Raw genomic sequence first — 24669 nt, 5'->3', positions numbered from 1 at the left:
AGAGAATGTGGTGTCAGTAGTGATTGGAACATAAGTTGGCGAAAGTCACTTGACTCAGTTTCTGATTTGATGAAAATGATTTTTAATTACCTTTTCAACTCTCTATACATTTCACGAAAATTACGATATAAACTTTTTGAAAATAATCCTTATTAGATTAACTGTAATGCTCTTAGCCAGTCTAATTTTTCTACAGCAGCCAAGAGGGTCACGCCCCCCCCCCCCCACCACCACCAATTGTGCCAGTCACCGTCATAGCATTCCCTAGACTCTCAGGGACTGATGGAAGTCAGAGGAACCTGGGTAACCGAGACTATTTGTCGTGTATAAAATGATTTCTGCACATTTCTGTTAGTATTGAATTAAATAGATCATCCCGATTGGTCAATAAGTCACATGATAATGACAATTATAGTCATGTGAGGGCGTTATACATACATGATAATCTTTCTAGTGTTTTCAAGGGTTGAGAATGGACATAAACAAAGTGAACAATGATAATTCAATGATAGGGAACACGAGAGTCAACCACTCGCGCAGTCCATAATTTCTAACTACAGTTACTGTACAACACTGCATTTACATAGTCAAACAGTATGACGTCATCAAAGTATTCAAGAAGTTCATCCTATCATCATAATGCCATTCAAATCATGTATGGCTTTTTGTGAACGTTCCCTTTAATATTATAGTCGATGGTCATTAAGCATAAAATAACATTATTTTATCAACAATGACATTTAAAAAACCCTCAATTTTAATCACATTTTTTTAGCCTAATCGTGTACAGTGTTGTCAATTATTATTATTATATAATATTATTTAATAATTGCTATTACAAACTGGTATTAATAGTATATTTTAATATTAAAAGTTGGTAATATTAGTATTAATATAATCCTTATAATTATTATGCCCATTTAATCAGTAGCACTATTATTTTGATGGTTAAATATATAGTACTGAAAATGGAAAAAGTTTTGGAATAATTTCGTGGTTTATTTATTGCTATTGATATCATTCATAAAAAATCAGGTAATTATGTAATTATAGGTTATTATATATGGAAATGTAGAGAACTGTAAATAAATGTAGAGAGGGGTAAATATATGTAGAGAGGTTTGAATGGATGTCATATTTTAAGAACGGAAAGTAACAACATCTAAACTATAACACACATTAAACTAGTCATAGTTGGTATAGTACACCTTGGGGACCAATTTCCCTGAAAATCAAAATTCTTAAATCTCTGCAAACTCGGTCCAATAAAAGTTACTTCCTGATCCTTTTGAAATGATCAAATACATTCGAGGGATTCATAGTGCTGTTTTCAAAGATATCGACACATTCGAGTTCACGCAGTATTTAGTGGCCATATTGGATAAACTGACTAAATATTAATATGATTTTGATCTGTCTTATGGTGACCCCTTATTTTAATATTTGCTTGATTTTAACTGAGAACGGGTTTACATTTTCAACAAAGTAACCATGGTAACAGTGACACATTATGATTGTTATCTCCGAGGCATGCACTACATTAAAACAATGATTACGAACGTAACAACTAAAGGTAACAGCTGTCCTGTGTCATGTCACAGTGTACACATTAACAGTACTGTACAGCTCTGTGTAAACATTAACAGTACTGTACAGCTTCGTGTACACATTAACAGTACTGTACAGCTCCGTGTACACATTAACAGTACTGTACAGCTTTGTGTTCACATTAACAGTACTGTACAGTTTCGTGTACCCATTAACAGTACTGTACAGCTTTGTGTACACGTTAACAGTACTGTACAGCTTCGTGTACACATTAACAGTACTGTACAGCTTCGTGTACACATTAACGGTACTGTACAGCTTTGTGTACATATTAACAGTACTGTACAGCTTTGTGTACACATTAACAGTACTGTACATCTTTGTGTACATATTAACAGTACTGTACAGCTTTGTGTACATATTAACAGTACTGTACAGCTTTGTGTACATATTAACAGTACTGTACAGCTTCGTGTACACATTAACGGTACTGTACAGCTTTGTGTACATATTAACAGTACTGTACAGCTTTGTGTACACATTAACAGTACTGTACAGCTTCGTGTACACATTAACGGTACTGTACAGCTTTGTGTACATATTAACAGTACTGTACAGCTTTGTGTACACATTAACAGTACTGTACATCTTTGTGTACACATTAACAGTACTGTACAGCTTTGTGTACATATTAACAGTACTGTACAGCTTTGTGTACATATTAACAGTACTGTACAGCTTCGTGTACATATTAACAGTACTGTACATCTTTGTGTACACATTAACAGTACTGTACATCTTTGTGTACACATTAACAGTACTGTACAGCTTCGTGTACACATTAACAGTACTGTACAGCTTCGTGTACACATTAACAGTACTGTACAGCTTCGTGTACACATTAACAGTACTGTACAGCTTCGTGTACACATTAACAGTACTGTACAGCTTCGTGTACACATTAACGGTACTGTACAGCTTCGTGTACACATTAACGGTACTGTACAGATTTGTGTACACATTAACAGTACTGTACAGCTTCGTGTACACATTAACGGTACTGTACAGATTTGTGTACACATTAACGGTACTGTACAGATTCGTGTACACATTAACAGTACTGTACATCTTTGTGTACACATTAACAGTACTGTACATCTTTGTGTACATATTAACAGTACTGTACAGCTTCGTGTACACATTAACAGTACTGTACAGCTTCGTGTACACATTAACAGTACTGTACAGCTTCGTGTACACATTAACAGTACTGTACAGCTTCGTGTACACATTAACAGTACTGTACAGCTTCGTGTACATATTAACAGTACTGTACAGCTTCGTGTACACATTAACAGTACTGTACAGCTCCGTGTACACATTAACAGTACTGTACAGCTTCGTGTACACATTAACGGTACTGTACAGATTTGTGTACACATTAACGGTACTGTACAGCTCCGTGTACACATTAACAATACTGTACAGCTTCGTGTACATATTAACAGTACTGTACAGCTTCGTGTACATATTAACAGTACTGTACAGCTTCGTGTACATATTAACAGTACTGTACATCTTTGTGTACACATTAACAGTACTGTACATCTTTGTGTACATATTAACAGTACTGTACAGCTTCGTGTACACATTAACAGTACTGTACAGCTTCGTGTACACATTAACAGTACTGTACAGCTTCGTGTACACATTAACAGTACTGTACATCTTTGTGTACATATTAACAGTACTGTACATCTTTGTGTACACATTAACAGTACTGTACAGCTCCGTGTACACATTAACAGTACTGTACAGCTTCGTGTACACATTAACAGTACTGTACAGCTTCGTGTACATATTAACAGTACTGTACATCTTTGTGTACACATTAACAGTACTGTACAGCTTCGTGTACACATTAACAGTACTGTACAGCTTCGTGTACACATTAACAGTACTGTACATCTTTGTGTACTGAGTAATACCTCTAACTCTTGTGTACAATTTATGTCTTTAAATACTAGTCAAACTACAATATTTTTTACGTGAAAAACTTATTTATAGATGAAAGATCTAATATGTCTGAAGTCTAGAGGCAGGTACGGTTGGTTATACATGTATTCTCAACTGATAAACAAATACTGATCATAGTTACATGACGTAATTGTCTTTATGATAGTTTCAGTTGGCCATTATGTGAAGTTTTACTGCTTGCATAGTTAGTGTATAGCAATCGTCCCGTATACTTCCTTAAAAGTGGGCCTTTGTTGATGATAACGCTGAATATATAGACGGTCAGCAGATTAGTACACAGTACGAACATATACAAACCAAAGGACATTAGAAAGGTTGGTGCTTCACCGTTCGCTTCGAGGTATTCTCTTCGATTTATCATATCAGATGCAATGCCATTCAGTTGTTCACTCGTACCCATGGCTACGAGTACATGTAGAAATTGATGGCTGTGTCCAACAACATCGAATGTCCCTGGAGCTATACACTCTGGAATGTGGGTTGCATAGAGAAAAGCTGCCGTGGACATCAAAATGAACTGAGTAATGTGACTCGTGAATGATCCCATCCAGAATTCCTGCGAATAAAAGTTTGTAACTCGAAGGGCGACAGGAACGTTCATGCAAAAATACGATACGGCAAATGATATTAACCGAAGTATTTCCTTTAGTTTTTCTCGGTCACCAATTCTTGATGTACACGCCATGACAGGAAATAGTGTGGTGAACATGATAGCTATGTACAAGTACAATTGATAAAACCGACCTCCAATCAAAACATCAGGCAACACGTAGTAGCGATAGGCAATATTTGTACCTATTCCGTACATAAATATAGCGATATAATCGATAAAGAAACATATATGACGGGCATGCTCAGACAAGCAGTTGAAGAGATGAGCTATGCAGCTTCCAATGAGATAGGTACAGACTGAGATCTGATACACAACAAACGGCCAGGTGTACGGATCGCTTATTATATCGAGAGTATTGAAAGCAGCAAACAACTTCCACATGAAGTAGAGAAGTGGTAGAAAGTGGGTCCAGAAGTTCAATGTCTCGTTTGTCTTCTGGAACATACTCTTCAAACAGCATATGAAGGATGATCCAGGTGAACGGTAGCTGGAAACTATGAATGGTTCACGGAAATCCGCCGGCATCTGAGTGACGTGAAAGAGTCTGAGAGTCCACATGTCGGTGTCTTAAGCTTTTGACTCTCTCTATATGTAACTTGAATTGAAGTCCGTACTGTGTTCTGGGACTGTGTCTCAAAGCCCACCGTGGTCCGATGTATGTAGTCTGTTTAACCGCCTCGTCTGTCTATAGAGCACATCTACACACCTGCTGTCCTAATTAAAATGCATATGTCGAGGTACCCGTCAAAATGCACTATCCAGTGTATAAATAGCAAAATTTGCAATTATGGGTCGTGTTAAAGCATATCATGAACATGTAACAGATGCATTAGAAATTTGTTCCATCATATATTTTGCTCGTTGTAACTTGCGACACATTACTAAATATCGCTTTAGGACTCTTCATTGCAACTCTTCAATGAACGGACGTAGATAGTGAATGAGTAGGTTGGCAGCTGGAGAGACGGCAATAAATAACTTGCTAATCCACCGTGCTGACTTCAGTACAGTATCTGAAATGCAATAGACAAAAACAAACACGTTTTGTTGTTGATGTTGTACGAATATAATGCTTTAAACCGAGTTTTAGAACACACTCTAAAGTTCCATTTATTATAACGCGTATTTCCGAGAACTCAACCTCTTGCATTGTCGTAAAACAACCACACCGTTTTGCGGCATTTCATGCATGTACGTAGTTTCTGGATAGTACTGTAGTGTTAAATCTTCAATTAAGGTTTTATCCTCTTCATGAGAGGTACACAGATTTAATTCATAAAATCTAAAAATAACAGTCATTCTAAAATTCTTCCAAAAATATGCGTCATTCATGTCATGGCTTGTCTCGCGAACGTAAGTGATATGCATATCTCATTCAAAAAGTAATTATCATTTATCTCTTAATGCCTTTTGGCGAGCTGCATTTGTCTTCTAAATAAAATATATTATATTTTGTTGCTGCTATGACAAGGTACCACAGCCTGTCACGCAATTTTGAATGTTTTGTGTTTTGTTTTTATAATTCAATCTCTTGTTCAGAATTTGAATCAAATCTCACCAACACTAAGATTATTTGTTAAAGTTAGGCGTTATTGTCGATGACAAATTAAAAACAACATTAACTTATACTACGTACTGTGTACGTACGGATGTTCTTTTAAAATTCATTCATATAGTTATTCATTTTCACATAAAAATACTGAGTTTGCAGTATATCTACACTATATTGTATTGCAATAGCAATACTATGACTATCTGTCGCCTAGGATCTAGGACAACGGTGTATGTTTGGTAGTAAAGACACGTCTAATGTACACAATCATCTCGTGACAATTATTTATCCGTTGGGTTCAGCTTGTCATCAGAGGTTGCCATTGGTAACGCGTTATAAACATTTATTAACCGCTTGAAAGATATACAAGAAGACATAGATGGGTTGTTACACGTTTTCATAAAACGAATAACACTAACAGTATTCACATGCCAATGTTAAGTTCGCATGAACATCTGCGTAAATAAGGAGCACAAACTTTAAAAGTTGTCAAGATTAATATCAGTATATTATTGCCATTACTGTCAAAGACCTTGTGAACATTTGGACAGCTAAAGGGTACACAGACCTCCATAATAAATTATGCTAAACTTTCGATCGATTGTTAACACCTTGTATCCTTGACCCTAATATGCAAAACTAACAATAATGTATGACGTATATAGAATATTTAGATTCTATAAATAGCGCTACACTTTCTCTGTTCTACATATGAATACGTATCAATGGAGTGATATTCATAATAAAATCAACTGTATGGTGTGGTTAGGTGTAGTATATGATAGAATTATATCTTGCAATTACCAAATGTAATCATACAACTGGAGATTTGGCTGTGCAAATAACGCACAATAACGTTTTAATCAAACGTAATTGCCAAGTTATTCACCTTGACAGGTCCTTGTACATTGCATTACAAAACACCGTTCCTACAGTGAACTCACCTTGCTGTAATAAATTGGATCAGTTTTTATAGGATTGAATTATTGCAAACAATTTTATTTTGAATGATATGTATATTTTTCTGTTGAATTAATTCTCTGACAATACTAATATTATATTACTATCAACATAAATATTGTATGACATGAATGGCCCATCGGGTCACTGTTATTGGATAAAATGACCTGGTATGTTTATTCCAGGTTCGGGAAATAAATTTTAATGATATTTTAGCTAGCGGTAGCGGTGCTGGCATAGATTGTGAGTCTAAATGCCTTGTGTTAGCATTGGACAACATAACACTATATCCAACTGCAATACCCCTGTCACCCCAATATGATGAGGAGAATACAACTCGGTGGAAGGAAATAACTTTAGCTTTGACAATAGATCTGTATAATATAGCCACGCCTACTCACCTATACACCTGCTTCAGTACGTAAATATATTGCAGAGTTTTTATAGAATTCAACAACCAGTTAAATTGTACATCGACGATGATAATATCGTTCTGCCAGTATTCCCAATTTTCAGGTATTTAGCCCATCGACAACAATGTCGCCGCGATAATTTGCTCACTCATCCATAAACGGTAGGTACACGCGGGGTATTATCAACGGTGCAGTTACAACGTTAACGATTTGGTCGGTATCTCTACCACGTAGCTAAAAATATGATTATCCCTAGGGTATCTCTCTATAAGCAAGGAGCAAACTATAGACCAGCATCTGTTAAACATCTAACTTAGATAGTGCAATTAACCATTTCAGCACAGTTGTCTGTGTACAAACAAATGCGATATAGATCATTTGGGAGAAAAATCGAAAGCTATTTACGAATGCATATTCATGACTCTACACGTATAGCCATTGATCACTCTAGCGTATATTGATCGCTTTGATGAATGACCCACAAAATAATCGTTATCGTATGAACAGATCCCTGAAAATCGTACCGACGAACAAAACAGCTTTCTTTGATTCGGTGTGGAAATGACAAGCGTAAAAGCTCACCTTTGTTGGCATGTACACAACAGAACCACCATGTACACAACAGAACCACCATACACACAACTACAGTTGTTTCCACTGGTCGAAAGTACGCAAAGTAATTATACCGGTCTTCTATCGCTCTTCTGTGACGTCATTTAATCTACTAAAATCTATTAGTAACAATTAATTAAATTAAAAGCCTGAACATCACGCTCTATAACATCGTTTTAAACGTTAGATAAACATACCAGAGCTTCCCTACATAAATTCAACATTTTGAATGGAATATTGACCAATTTTATTGTAGAATGTGGTACTGGTGGGGGTTGTTGTTTGACCGTATCCCTGGTGATGTGATTTGGTGTGGACAATATTTACTGTCAGAAACTATTGTTACAAAATTGTTACTCAGATAGTTATGATGGACGGTTAAGATAGTCACGGTGTGTCTAAAACCTACGGTTTATGATACAATCCAATATTAGGGACCGGTCAGATTCTTCGGCAAGGGGGGGGGGGGTGGATTGGTAGGGGTCACCCTGTTTTTGAAATTGGCAGTAAGGAGTCATGCTGTTTTGAAAATTGTGGATAGGGGGGTCGTTGTGTTTTGGATTGTGATGGAAGAAAAAAAATCAAATGGCATATAGCCTTATCTGAACTGCGGTACATGTATATAGTTTTTCTTGTCCCTGTTCCTTCCATAAATTCTATAATATTACTTCATGTAAGATTTCAAACATAACTATATATAACTATATATAACTATATATATATATATATATATATATATATATATATATATATATATATATATATATATATATATAACTATATATATATATATATATATATATAACTATATATATATATATATATATATATATATATATATATATATATATATATATATATATATATATATATATATATATATATATATATATATATATATATATATATATATATATATACATGTATTACCTAGCTACCACACTAGTTACAGAACATGTCATGTAAATGCTCGGCTGTTTCACAATCAGTGCTTCACTTATATTGCACTTTGGGGTAAAAGTGAACTTGAAGGTTTTGTAATGGTACTCTTCATCTAGATAGTTTATTAAAAAAATTATTAGCACTGGTCCTCGGACATTTACTGTTTTTATTAGGACAGTTTTGGTTATGTCGTCAAGTATTTTGTCCGTGGCTGTGCCTCGGCCAAAAAATGATGGGTTGATTAAAACAGTCCTAATAAAAACACGAGGACCTGATGTGCTATATAACGAAGTTATTCACGATTTTTTTAGGTTTTTCACCAGCGAGTCAACCTTGTTATGTACAGCCCGGTTACATACAGGCTTGAGAAACTGAACGGTCCCTTAGGCCTTAACTTAATGTGTTTTACTCTCTTTTCTAACAAAACAGACTCGTAACAAGTATAATACTGTATTCCTTACGAGAAGCATTCAGTTGACCTCTGGATGTTCGTTATGACAATGTCTTATTTATACTGGTATAGTGTCAATTTTATTTATACGAGACAGGATTTGATTGAAAACAATGAGTAAGTGAAAAGCAACACTTTTTATCTCTCTGGATGAGTCACAATCTGTTCCAAGAGAGAGAGAGAGAGAGAGAGAGAGAGAGAGAGAGAGAGAGAGAGAGAGAGAGAGAGAGAGAGAGAGAGAGAGAGAGAGAGAGAGAGAGAGAGAGAGAGAGAGAGAGAGAGAGAGAGAGAGAGAGACAGACAGACAGACAGACAGACAGACAGACAGACAGACAGACAGACAGACAGACAGACAGACAGACAGAGAAAGAGAGAAAGAGACAGACAGACAGACAGACAGACAGACAGACAGACAGACAGACAGACAGACAGACAGACAGACAGACAGACAGACAGACAGACAGACAGACAGACAGACAGACAGAGAAAGAGAGAGAAAGAGAGAGACAGACAGAGAGAAAGACAGAGAGAGGGGGAGACAGACAGACAGACAGACAGACAGACAGACAGACAGACAGACAGACAGACAGACAGACAGACAGACAGACAGACAGACAGACAGACAGACAGAGACAGAGAGAGGGAGAGAGAGGGGGAGGGAGGGAGAGAGAGACTTTTGTTCAGTACCTTGAAACTGAAACAGACAACATAGGGTAAGAAGACATCATCACTCGATTGCCAATCTGATTAAAGTCTGATGTTAGATGCCTTTCTAAAAAAAAAGAAAGAAAGGCATTCGCCCGGGGAAAAAAACTAACGTAAAAGACGCAATAACGATGGAATAAATGTAAATACAGGAAAAGCAGCCTATCTAACATCAGATTTTAATCAGATTGCTCGATTGCATACCTTTGTTAGTATGTGTGTACAGCGGTAGTATAAATCCAGTAGAGAAAACGTCACTTTTTCATTAACTTTTAGCTTGACGTCATAATAATTAAAGGTGTTTCATCAGACTGATACATCGATATCGGAACAGATAAACTGACCTAGTACAGTGGTCATCACCATGTCACTACAGCACTGGAAATGGGTATTGTATGTGTATACAATGTGCTATTGTATGTGTGTACAATGTGCTATTGTATGTGTATACAATGTGCTATTATGCCTAACTTTTTAAAAGTTGAAATCCACCGATCACTAAACGAACATGATCACAATGTTAACAAAAGGTACTTTACTCCTAAAAGATCTATGAAAGTTCATTGACCCTTTCTTTTGTTAACGACAATATGCGTCTTATGACTATGACGTCCATACCTCAGTTGTTCATTGCCAAATTACACAGTGTATTAGGTTGACAAGTTCAGGGTTATTATACCGAATATATATCACGTAGCGTATAGATATTGGACAGAGTATATGTTATAGATATTGGGCAGAGTATATGTTATAGATATTGGACAGAGTATATGTTATAGATATTAGGCAGAGTATATGTTATAGATATTGGACAGAGTATATGTTATAGATATTGGGCAGAGTATATGTTATAGATATTGGGCAGAGTATATGTTATAGATATTGGGCAGAGTATATGTTATAGATATTGGGCAGAGTATATGTTATAGATATTGGGCAGAGTATATGTTATAGATATTGGGCTTAATAGGACAAATGATACATATTGGGTGTGTGTTGTGTATTTGTCCCAGTCTAACACCTAGAGTAAACTACTAAAGGGCCATAATCATTTTCACATTCAAAATTCAACATTTTTTGTAAATGGACAAAAAGTAAGGACGATTTTGTCAGTCTCTTTGCAACTTACCAGTAAGTTTGTACTTTTCTGTCATTTGAATGTGTGAAATGATGGTATGATATTCTTTGTCGTCGTAAAATAGAATGTATGGTCGTTTGTACTCAGCAAGTTAAGTTTTGATAGTATGGTTTGAAGTAGGCTTCATGTCGTGCACAGAAATTGTACAAACATATTTCCGTTCACATTATTATATCACGAACGAATGTATATCAATATACTATCTTGAAAATGCAGTAATTGTTAATATATATACTTTTCTCACGTCACGTTGATGGCCAGGCTGAAAATGAGGGCGCTGTTCATGTAAATGAGTCTGCGCGGCGGATGGCACAGGGACATGTATACTAGTAATCTTGCCTGGATAAGAGCAATATCTTACGACTGCATACTTCAATTTCAATATGATTTAGTATATTCGTTAAACATAACAACATACATATGTCCTATAAGATTTGTTGATGTACCTTACAGCATTAATGAATAGTTTGCATAATTAATGATTATTGGTAATTAGGCTATATCTTACGACTGCATACTTCAATTTCAATACAATTCAGTACACACATTAACCATAACAAAGTGTATGTCCTATAAAGTTAGTTGATGTAACTTACAGTGTTAATGAATAATTTGCATAATTAATTATTTTCGGTAATTAGGCTTTATTTTAAGACTGCATACTTCGATTGTCTGAATAGTCTCAAAATTGACTTTTCAGAGTTAAAAACCTCCTGGGCTTCTGGGGAGACCAACGAGAACACCTATGAGAGATGTACATATTCCCTTCTCAAGCTTTCCCCCTACCTTTCACTGCAAAGATACTATTAAACTCATTTTGGAATATATTTACCCTGTGTAGTCAATAATTATAATTATGATAGTGCTAACCCGGGATCTTATAAAGTAGTTGCAAGACTGAGTCCTGTCATGTGTGAATATTATATGGGGGGGGGGGGGGGCGCTCATCATGTTTTAGAAATAAGTGATAGGGGGGTCAGCCTGTTTTTGGTTTTACAGATAGGGTGAATAAGTGACTTTTTGTCGGTCCGATTTAAGAAACCACCGCACCCGGCCCCACCCCCGGCATAGGCTGGCGAAACTGACCGGTCTCTTAGTAGCTTACGAGAACGAGGCAATCACAAGAAACGGCTTCTCGTCAGCGTCTCGATCTCGTTATAGCAATATGTCAATATAAAGCAATACTTACCGAGACACGTGACTTTGATAAGTATTTTTCAAGTTACGAATTTGGCAAATTTAGTGTGACGTCAATTCACTATTATTCATCTGTAATTAACGTCCTCTCTTCCAAACTAAAACAATTTGATTCAGACAGAGTAATAAACATGAAAAGGCACGAACAATCGCTCACCCAATATATTGTTATACAAATACGCTAACATCAATTATGACGTCATAAACTTGAACGCCTGTAACGTCACTCAAGTTTTAGGGTAATATTCGTTTTATTTCACAAAACAATAAAATGTACAATAAAGTGCGATAACGATAACAACAAAAGTAGAAAAAGAATAATTAATATTACAAAGAAAACAAAAATAAATCCATGATAATCTAAAGATCATAGTTATAACTATAAAACAAAATCGTATAAAATTTACATTATAAATTCACAACTAAGTGAATGATATGATTTGAATAAACCACAAAATCGTATAAAATTTCATTATAAATTCACAACTAAGTGAATGATATGATTTGAATAAACCACAAAATCGTTCAAAATTTACATTATAAATTCACAACTAAGTGAATGATATGATTTGAATAAACCACAAAATCGTTCAAAATTTCATTATAAATTCACAACTAAGTGAATGATATGATTTGAATAAACCACAAAATCATTCTTATATATTTCAAGGCACTAACATTACACAGCCAAACAAGTCAATTTTATTTAGGAACTGATTAATCTCGGTAAATTAATTTGAAACTGTTAAATAGCACTCTACTCTGTATACTAAATATATATATAATATGTACATTTAGGCCTAAAAAAATAGTGTGGTTCCGATTACGCTCAATTTTAGAATAGGTGGGGTAGATTTTTTATTTTATTTTTTAAAATATTTTTTTCATATGTGAGTGTTTAGTTCAGGTAGTTATGTTTTCCGTTGTTTTCCATATGGTCTCTTTGTTATTGCTTTCTTCTCATCAGATGTACAGCCATTAAGCCTTACAGATTGGAAGAACAGTTATATATTGTCTTTTTAAGTTGATGTCAGTTTCTGCATTCGCTATTGTTACAAAGTATATAACTGTATTATAAACACAGTAATTGTATCTAGGTTACCCGACCGTGTGAGGTCTAATTGATTAATGAGATAGTAATACGAGCTAGACCATGTTATTACTTGTAATTAAGTGAACGTTTGCAAGTGTCACTACAAGTGATAAATCACAACTTTTAATGAATTCAGCCTTAGTAGAAAAGAGTATTTTCAAAATAGATTATCTCTGAATTAAATTAACCGTAGTTCATAAACACTTCCTATATAAGGAAAAGAATTGAAGTTTACTGTAAACATGTTATTTACTAACCATATTTGTATTACGGAATGAAGATTTTAGATTTGAATAAAATGTGAATGTTGGGTGTATGCTAATAAGCTACTTTACACGGAGAGAGATCTTGCGGGGCGGAAGAGAGCTACACGTCTGGATTTACGGTGTCTGATCTGCGTCGTAGTAGGAATACTACGGGGAACTATTGTTTCTATCTAGTTTGAACTGCCGTAAGTGAAGGAAAACGAATCCAAAAAGCTCTCGTATTGTCGGTTTAAGCATACACCTACTTCACCAAAAGTAATATTCTGTGTGCTTGTGAGTTTATCCCCTGAATACGTGTCCTGAGATTCTGGTACCTCTGAGATTGACTGTGTGCGTTTGAAGTTACAACTTGAATTTGGTCAATAACTATCAACACCAAAGACAAGTCTGTAGCACTGGTGGACGACTCCGGGCAGGATACAGTTATTCAAAAGACAAAATTCGTCAAAAGTGAGTACTTTGTCAAAACATTGTATGCTTCTCCGATCAGGCCGACAATTAAGAAATCTTGAACGGATACCACAAATTCCAATTGATATGGCAAACGTCGAACAGAACTTACAACCTAATATTCCTATTGAACAAAATTTGGAACCGCAAGATATTCCAGCTAATCCCCTTGATAATATTCAAAATCAAATTGAAAACGTAAATAATAGGCTGGAACGACTTCAAATGAACGTTGAGAAGCCTCCGTATTACAATGGCCGCCCCAATGAATCACCGGAACTCTGGTTAAAAAAATTCGACGCATTTGCCATACTGAAGAATTTAGATGACGAGCAGAAAATTCAATATTTCATATTATTGATGAGAGAAGTAGCAGACAAGTGGTACTCAGATTTGGATCAAAACTTGGCACAAGATTGGAACGAAGTACGACCACTGTTTATTGCAAGATTTCATCGCATACAACCAAGATGGCTCACTGACCAACAATTAAGTCTAATACGACAACAGCCCAATGAGACAGTTGATCAATTTTCATGTCGCTTGAGAGATGAATGTTCAAAGTCGAATCGTACCGCTGCAGAGATATTAAGTCTATTCTTACAGGGACTGCGCCACAATATAAAGATTGCAACCTTATCTCGGGAACCCAACGACTATGAAAATGCGTTCTCAGCGGCCAAAACAGCGGAAATTATATCCCAACTACCGAATCACGACAGTCAACAAACTTCAAGCGATACAACATTGAAGATGCCTAAGAATGGAATTGATCAATTATTGCGGGATGATATGGTGGAACTTACTTCACAGTTGAGTCAACAGAATCAATTGCTCGCTCGTCAGAATGAAGATTTGCGACAACAGGTAGAGTCTCAAACATTTTCTGACAATAGGGCGGGATATTCCCCTCAAAGGTATAGAGATACTCAGTCTCGCCAATTTCAGGGTAATTATTCCACAGTAAGACGGCCCAATTTCAATGGAAATCGACCTATAAATGGCCATCAAAGTAATATTGATAGAAATCGTCCACGTTATGGGGGACGAGAAATCATGTCTGGTAGACAAATATGCAGAAATTGTAATCGTCCAGGGCATATGGCACCTTCTTGTCCAGAAAATTATAACAGAGGCTGTTATTCGTGTGGTCAAATAGGTCACATTGCCAGAAATTGCCGTAAACCTGATCAGGGTAATTACTATTCAAAAAACATGTAAGGAGTGTGGAAAATACCAAAACCAGAGAATTTAATGTTTTTCACACGCCAAAATTAAACTCTGTAAAATCTGCTGATTTAAAGGTACAAAGTAATAATTTAATAACTGTTAAAATTTTTAATACAACTACTTCGGCATTGGTAGACACAGGAGCAGAAATAACTGCGATCTCAACGAAATTTTTCAACAAAATTCCACAATTAAGACGATTCAAAATCAAGAAACCTATATACAAATGTGTAAAATTACCAAACAATCAGCAGATTCCTATTCATGGCTATGTAACAATTCCAGTACATTTTGATAATCGACTAATCAATATTCCAGTGCATTTAATTAAGGATTTAGACAGAGATTTCATAATTGGGATGGATTTTCTGAAACAGCATAAAGCAGTAATTGATTTGGCACAACAGAAATTACGTATCCGTACTAATACAATCTTGAGACCAGCAAAACAATATGTGATACCCCCTAGGTGTGAATGTATAATTTCGGCTAAGTTAAGGGGCTCATTCCCAAATGGTCTGATAGGAACCACTACAAATGTGACATCATTAAATTATTTAGGTATTCAAACAGCGAGATTATTAACATCAACCAATCATGATTCAGTTCCAGTCAGATTAATTAACGTTTCTGACGACCAAGTTACATTAGGGAGGCACATACGTTTAGGAACTTTTCAGCCACTCCCAGACGGCACAACTTTGCATAATTTTGACATGACAGACAATAATATACATAATGAGACACAACCCTCTATGGAACGGGCAGAATTTAATTCCTTATTTGACTTCACTGGGCAATGCTCTGATTTGACGGACAGCCAAATTAATGACTTACAAGACGTACTATGGAAAAATAGACAGGCTTTTGTTGACAGATCAAATACTTTGGGCTATTGTGATATTATCAAGCATACAATAGACTTAGAGCCCAATGCCCGTGTAAAACCAAAGGCACCTTATAGGGTTTCGCCACAGAAACGTGAGGAAATAACAAGACAAATAAATGACTTGTTAGATCAAGACATAATTAAACCTAGCACATCCCCATACAGTGCTCCGGTATTGCTGGTTAAAAAACCATCAGGAAAATGGAGGCTTGTAATTGATTACCGTGAATTGAATAAGGTAACAATTCCAAACACATATCCATTACCTGAAACAAGGGATGTCCTCGAAACAGTCGGAAGTCAGTCGCCCAAATATTTTTCTACACTCGACATGACGAGTGGATTTTGGCAAATAGCTCTCGATGAGAAAGATTCACATAAAACGGCATTCGTTAGCCATGATGGTAAGTTTGAGTTTAGAACGTTGCCACAAGGCCTGCGTAATTCAAGTGCCTCGTTCCAAAACACCGTAAAATTCCTCTTACGTAACTTAGAATTTCGCACCTGTATTTGTTACGTGGACGATATTTTAGTGTACGCAAGGACGTTTCAAGAACACCTTCACAACCTTGACGTTGTCCTAGGTAGGCTAATTAATGCAAATTTGAAATTAGGTCCGCAAAAATGTACATTTGGGAAAAGGGAGGTAAAGTTCCTAGGTCATATATTGAATGAGAATGGCATTTCAACTGACCCAAAAAAGGTCGAGGCAATATCTAAATTTCCAGTACCAACAAATAAATCCCAACTTCAATCATTCTTAGGCTGTGCGGGATATTATCGACGATTTATACACAATTATTCTAAGATAGCTAATCCCCTGCATAGACTACTTGTAAAGGATACAAAATTCATATGGGACAATGATTGTCAACTAGCATTTGATAAGTTAAAACTAGCATTGACATCAAAACCGATATTAGCATATCCACGATTTGACGAGAAATTTCTATTATATACGGATGCGTCAGCATACAGTGTAGGTTTCGTATTGGCACAAGTTCAAGATGGTATGGAAAGAGTAATATCTTATGGAGGGCGCACTCTCAATCCGGCACAACGAAATTATACGTGTACAGAACGTGAGGGTCTTGCTGTAATACATGCATTAGCTCAATGTGATGTGTACCTACGAGGAAATGAATTCACAATAATCACAGATCATGCAAACTTAGTCTACTTATTCAAAATGAAAGCTCCGAGCGGTAGGCTAGCCAGATGGATTTTAAAAGTGCAGGGATACACATATAATATCATACATAAGTCAGGCGCTTCTATACCACATGCCGACGGTTTATCGCGACGTGAATATCCACCTGAAAAGTATCAAAACACTGATATAACATCAACAGAAAATTCTAGTTCAAATGAGATAAATTTTACACACGATCAGTCACAACTAACTATGAATGAAATTACTAACATTCCAAAGATATCCGAGTTACAACTCAACCCACATGAGGATATCCTAACGGATATTAGAAATCTATACGACTCGCCTGAAACTGATATCAAGACTAAACAGTCTAACACGATCTCTTCTAACACAGTGACCTTACATAGTGAGACAACTGATACTGATGACTTTAATGCCGACAACCTCTCTACTTTACAACGTCAGGACAAGCAATTATTGCCAATGATTAACTATTTAACTAACGATGGTGAATTACCTTCCAACACTAAACATGCTCAGAAAATAATACAAAGCAGTGACAATTTTGTTGTCCTAAACGGAGTTCTATATCATTACTGGTCCCCCACAGGCAAATCAGCTAAGGCTCGTGATTGTATCCGACAATTAGTACTCCCAAAATCCTTACAACTATACATATTAAAGAGGCTTCATGATGATGTTACAGCAGGACACTTGGGTACTTCCCGAACAATACAGGCAATCCGGTTACGTTATTATTGGGAAAGTTTAATTAAGGACGTAACGACTTACGTGGCTTCTTGTGCATTTTGCCATTCACGAAAACATGGAATTCGCTATCGTTCAAAATTACTTCCGTTAAAAGTAAACGGTGTATTTGATAAGATAGGAATTGATTTTGTAGGAAAATTGACCACAACACAACGTGGAAATAACTACATATTAGTTATCACAGAATACCTTACCAAATTTTGTTGGGCATTCCCAACCGCGGATTGCAAAGCGGAAACAGTTTCTCGAATACTATTCGAAAACATATTCTGCCAATTTGGATTCCCAAATACATTGTTGTCTGACCAAGGATCAGCATTTATGTCTCAAATTGTTACTGAATTATGCAGATATTTTGACGTCATTAAACGATTTTCATCTGCGTATGCACCTTCAACGAACGGTCAAGTGGAGAAGTTGAATGGTTCTATACTTACGATGCTTTCTATGTATACAAATTTATCTGCAAATGATTGGGACGAATATCTTCAATCTGTCCTTTTTGCATACAGGGCAACACCCCATGAAACTACTGGAGTATCACCCTTCTGTGCTCTCTTTGGCACGGAACCGCGACTTCCAGTCGATGTTGAAATATTGCCAAAATTAGGTAAATCACGTAACATTCAATTTCATTTGGATGAACTGGCAAACAGAAGGAATTTAGCAATATCACTAGCCAAGGAAAACATTCAGAAAGCACAAGATAGAATGAAAACATATCATGATACAAAAAAGGCACGGGATCACATGTTCAAGGTAGGGGATATTGTATATTTACATCACCCTGCAGTCAAACTGGGTCATAGTCGTAAATTTCACCATCCTTACCGTGGACCGTTTAGGATAATCAAACAGGTTTCACCTGTAAATTTTGAGTTAGAACATATCACAGAAAATAAGAAATATCCTAAGGTAATTCATTCAAATCGACTGAAGCATGCCCGACTAAGACCCCAGCATCTATTGAGTAATAATGAAGAGACAACAACACAAACAGATACTGAAAATCCTGCTAGGCAAAATAATCACACTACAACCAACGACACTAATGTCACCTTAATAACTAACAATGACGATGAACAACACACAAATAAGACACAGTATCACATGAACTCAGAAACTGAATATTATTCATTTCCGGAAGCAACTTCAGGTTCACACACCAAGAGTCCAAGAGGACGATCGTGGCGCCAAACTATTCGTAAACGAGCTGAAATAAGGCGGGAATTACAAAATACTCGACAAAGTCAGACTAATGTAAGTTCTGATACCGCTGCAACTATATCTACCACTGACAATGAACAGACATATTATAGCATTGAGAAAATAATTCGTGGTAGGTATAAGAATGGTAAACTTCAGTATTTAGTTAAATGGGAAAATTACTCCTCAGATTTCAATAGCTGGGAACCTATAGAAAATTTAAACCAATCTGCACTAAGGAGTCTAAAAGACAACCCTGTTTCTATATCTGGTTCACGAAGTTATAAACGTCATCGTCAAGTAAACACTTAGGGTCAAATTTCGGGACACAACCTGTTTGATTGCTGCAGACGGTCTCTCACACAAGACGTTAACATATCGCATTGTGCGAAATTGATATTATTTGACATCTGATATCACATAGTATTACAAAGTTATTCAAGGTCAATTAATTGAGTTATCATTTGAGAGTGCCTGTATGATTGATTGTGAGTTAAAATTAAAAAAGGGGTTTATATTTTCTGGAACAAAGACGGTTGTGATTGTGTGAGTGATTGGATTAGTCTGGCCAGACGCTGAATGAGAGAGGCCATGGAAAGGTACTTCTTCAATGATCACTCAAAAGAAAGACCGACATTTTCGAAAACAAAGTGATAATCGCTATATTTATATTTGTTAAATTACTCCTGTCATTGAAAATATTACTGTTTGATTACCACACAAGAAGACAGCAAATTCTTGACCAAAGTGGTAAACATTTTGTTTGTATGGCAAAACAGTCAGATTCATTACCATATATGTCGTTGGGCGTTAATCTCTAAATTCATTTTAAAGATGTTCCGCGTTTTCTAACTTTAGTCAATGATATTTAAACGGTCTTAATATTGCATTACGTCTCTATGCCTGGGATTTTGCACTCCTTTGAGATTTAACGTACTATTCTAAACATGGACGATTGGTTCTACCGTGAAATTTATTATGAAAACGATGTGTGGACAACGGATGCGTTGGATTATAACTGTTTATTAATTGAAGATCCATTTAACAGGGCTCTTAAAATACATCAAGATCCACTTCTTCTAGAAGCCCTCAGATTACAATGTATTGCTGATTCGCCAGCGTCGAGAGATTATACTCCTATATATGAAAATGTCGATGAATATTGTCCACGAAATACCAAATATTTCTACAGAATGGATAAAGTGGTGCATCAAGCTATTAAAACAGACCACGGTAACTTTTTAGAGTACGCTTTGAACAACTATGACTTACGATTTCCTCTCAATTATTATGATCACTGGCAAACACACATAACGGTAACGGCTTTGGAGCATCTCAGTTTAAATTGTTTAAAGGTCATATTCGCGTATTTTTCAAAATTCAATATCCCTTGGCATTCTTTGAAAGTAGATGTGCTCTGTCACGCATTATCTGAATGTTATAATTACCGTCATGTAGAACTTCATGATGCCAAGTTTCAAAGGGCACTGAAAATCTTAAAATATATCATGTCACATAAACAAGCGCTGACTCCTCACGCACAAACATTATTCAGTTCCATGTACAAGATTGTCTCTTTGCGGCCATATCTAAAACCAATCATTCCGTATTATAATCAACCAGATACCTTATTTGCTCAATGTATTTTCAAAATTAGACATTGTCTATCGTTAGGTTGGAGTCCAAAGTTCTATGGAGGTTATATAAATTTGTCTAATACAAAGCAGGAAAGTGAACGCCGAGTTCACGATTACAACTTCCAAAATCTATCAAATCAGCTGTTTCGGATTCGCGCACTATTTTCACTGTTGCTACTTTTCCATTACCTCCATTTCATCCTCATCATTATACCTATAATTGGTATAATGGCTATCCAAATACGGTAATTTACCCACAAATAGATGACACGTATTTATTTCCACGCAAACAAACAAACAAACAAACAAACGACAAAGTGAACTAATTAGAAATAGACATTTTTACATTCTTCGGATCTCATACAGATCACTCTTTCCAAATTCGTCGTATTACCTTATATGGTAAGAAAAGTTTTGACTACCCCAGCCTCGTTATTTTCATAACAGAAGAATTTCTATAATCGGACATGATCACACTACCCACTAAATACAATTGCTAAAAGTTTATTTCATCATTCACCATGGCACGAACAACTTTTCTATCTAAAATGGTTGGAACGACTTTCTTACTCTACATCACATTTGTACCATTTTTAAATGCCAAAAGTGAATGGTCTGACGATTTCGTGGCAACCGACGATATCCAACGCCTAAATTATGGAGTGATTTTCGAAAAAGTTGCAGTAATTGAAGCATCATCCAGCAGTTGGTCACTAACAATCGCAGTTCCGTGGCTAGATATCTCTGAAATCGCAAAGGCTACGTCGACATTTCAACATAAACAGGTGTGTCTCTTAAATGTTACTGATGCAATGTGTGATGAATTCTCTGCTTCTATTAAAACGTTAAACTATCGTATAAAATACAAACTGAAAGCATTACGACATTGTCTAAATGAACTGGATCGACTATCATCATTTAAGTATGGAAACAAGGGATTTGACAAAACCTTTGCCACCTCGGAACGTCAGTCTCGAGCAGCAATTATACCGATTATTGGCCAAATATCGAAAACTTTATTTGGAACAGCTACAACAAAAGATGTTACAATTTTGGCTCGTCATATTTCTTCAGTTGAAGAGGAACTAACACATCAACGTACAGGTCTACGTCATTTCACATCGGATCTGAGTTCTGTACTCAAGATAACGAATCAACGAATTGACAATTTGTGGTCTTCTGTTAATAACACTTTTTCGACTGTAGAACAATTAACAATTGCAGTAGCAGACATTGAACGACTCCGTTTACAAACACAACGACAAGAACACAGTTACCATCTTTCAAATGACCAATTTCATCGTTATATGTTGCTTTTAAATGCTCTCGATGACAGATCAAGAACATTGGATGTTTTAATCAACAAAGCAACAGAACGCTTAATTGGAATGCAAACTCTACTGGAAGGTTATTTACCTCCAGAATTCGTTTCTTCTAAGCTTCTGGAAGACTCGCTGCAAAATTTACAGGAAAATTTTCAAAAGAAATTCCCACAATATTCTCTGTGTCATTCGCATTCAAGCTATTACCATCGACAGAAAGGAGCTACATTTTATAGATCTGGTCATAACATGTATATCAACATCCTAGTACCTTTATGTCGCCATTCATTGATTTTTGATGTATTTAAGGTAATTCATCTACCAATTCCATCATTTCCTTTAGGAGATCATAACACAAATGAAACTGCCCTTGCACGATCTGTTACTGTTTTAAATAATTTGCCAGATTACTTTGCAGCCCAGCGAAATGGGGAATATTTTCTAGAAATGTCAACAGCTGAATTTCAAACGTGTCAAGGTTTATCGATTCTAATTTGCCAACCACTTACGATTCTAAAACCAGATTTACCATCATGCGCTCGAGCAGTAATATTGAATCAGCATTCAAAAATTTTGAAATGGTGTAATCCTCAAATGATTGTCCGTCATACCGGTATTCCAAAAGCTAAAGTACTTCGAAATTCACAAGTATTAATACAGGGTTCTTCGTCAGACTGGCATCTCTCCTGTAGTGACTCAATGGTACAAAAAATTGACAAGTGTCACTTTTGCATAATTACAATACCGTGTGGTTGTCTGTTATTTTCAAACCACTATTTCATAGATACATTGGCAAATAGTTGCCAGCAGGATCACAAGGTAGTATACAGTCATACTTTAAATGTACCAGTCCTTATGTCCTTGTATAGCACAACCCTTCCGAATTTGAAATTTTCCACTTTGAGTGAAACTCCCATGACTGTTCAATTGCCCCACATAAAAGTTATGGAAAATGAGTGGCAACAAACCTTGGGCAGGGAAAATAATATCAAAATCGATTTAAATCGTGCTGCCACTATGCTTCGTGAAAATTCTAAAGTTTTTCTCACGCCAATGGATCAATTTAAAGACGAAAATATCAAAATTAGTGATAGTTCACTGGATTTTACCTTATTCTCAACCCCGACTTGGATACCATTGGCATTTTCATGTTTTAACTTAGCACTAACAATCTATCTGATGTGGAAATTGAGAAATTTGAATATAACACTACAAATCCTAATGACTAGAAAAGTTGATGCGCAGCAAATTTATTGGTTTAAATCTACGATCCCATCGCCTACACAAGCATTTGAACCTACACAGAATACCGATTATATCAAATATATTATTGAAGCACTGTGTATCTTTGCTCTCTGTTTCATATTCATGGCCACCTATAAATACTGCCTTCGTACAATTAGACAATATTGGCGAAAACTAACAAGTAAGAATAGAGATCATGAAGAGGGTCCTGTTGAGATGTCTAGCATTCCGATGCTACCTACTCAATCTAATAATAGTATGAACAATAGTAGTAAGGACATGACACCCTTGACTGTCTGTACGATTCATGACAACCCCTTAGAAGGCCCCTTCATTCATGAAAATAAGGACGCACCTAATGCGACTATTGACATACCAGACGTGACTGATACACGGTATCATAGTGTTGATGCTAGTAAATCCAGCGCTAATAAGACCTTAAGTACTCCGGTTAAACATGATAAGGCTAATTCACAGTGTGACCCCTTGAGTTTAACTTGGTTTACAATATAAAGGTAGCGTCACTGGAATTTTGATGGTTGACTATAGTCAATTTTGATTTTTGACTTTGAAATTATTATTAATGGTACCTATTTATAATGATGATTTCAATTTTGACGTCAATTTGTAACATTTTATTGATTTTTTTTGTATAATTACTTTTGAACTTTATTACTTATTGAAATGAGAACATTGAACTCTGGACGTTGAGATCATTTCAACTATGACTGTTGAAATAATATTGAACTCTACACTGTGAGACAATTTTGAACTTCTAATAAGAAGAAACATTTCAACTATGGACATTTTGAGTAATAATTAAGATAATGCGTTAAGATTAGATAAGAGATATTTTAATTTGTTGAAGACAAGTATTTAACGTTTATATAAGACACTTTTTCCATTTTAAGATATTTAGATAAGAGTGTTTACGATTTTGGATAAGTATATTTTAACTTTCAATGCCGACGTGTGATTTTCTGTCGACATAAGTGATTTCAATAATTTATTAACATACTTTTATTAACATTCTAACATTTAAGTAATTTCAGAGACTTTGAACTTTTACTAACATTTTAACATTTTAACTCCAACAACCAAAAACAACAAAAAAAAACAAAACAAAACAAAAATTAATTATTACCAATTTTCTATTCTTTGATTACATTTTACCTTACACAGAATATCTTTGAATTTTGAATTTTACTCAAATTATTAACATTTCTATACCTTTTA

The 24669-nt window shown here is 35.7% G+C and overlaps 1 pseudogene; it reads right to left on the bottom strand.

Moving 5' to 3' along the window:
- Window positions 1–3721: 3721 nt before the first annotated feature.
- On the bottom strand, window positions 3722–4799 carry LOC144433662 (membrane progestin receptor gamma pseudogene; annotated as a pseudogene).
- Between the last annotated feature and the right edge of the window lie 19870 nt (window positions 4800–24669).

This window comes from Glandiceps talaboti, chromosome 4 (genome assembly GCF_964340395.1).
Source record: "Glandiceps talaboti chromosome 4, keGlaTala1.1, whole genome shotgun sequence".
Lineage (NCBI taxonomy): Eukaryota > Metazoa > Hemichordata > Enteropneusta > Spengelidae > Glandiceps > Glandiceps talaboti.
This window is presented reverse-complemented; position numbering and strand designations above follow the sequence as displayed.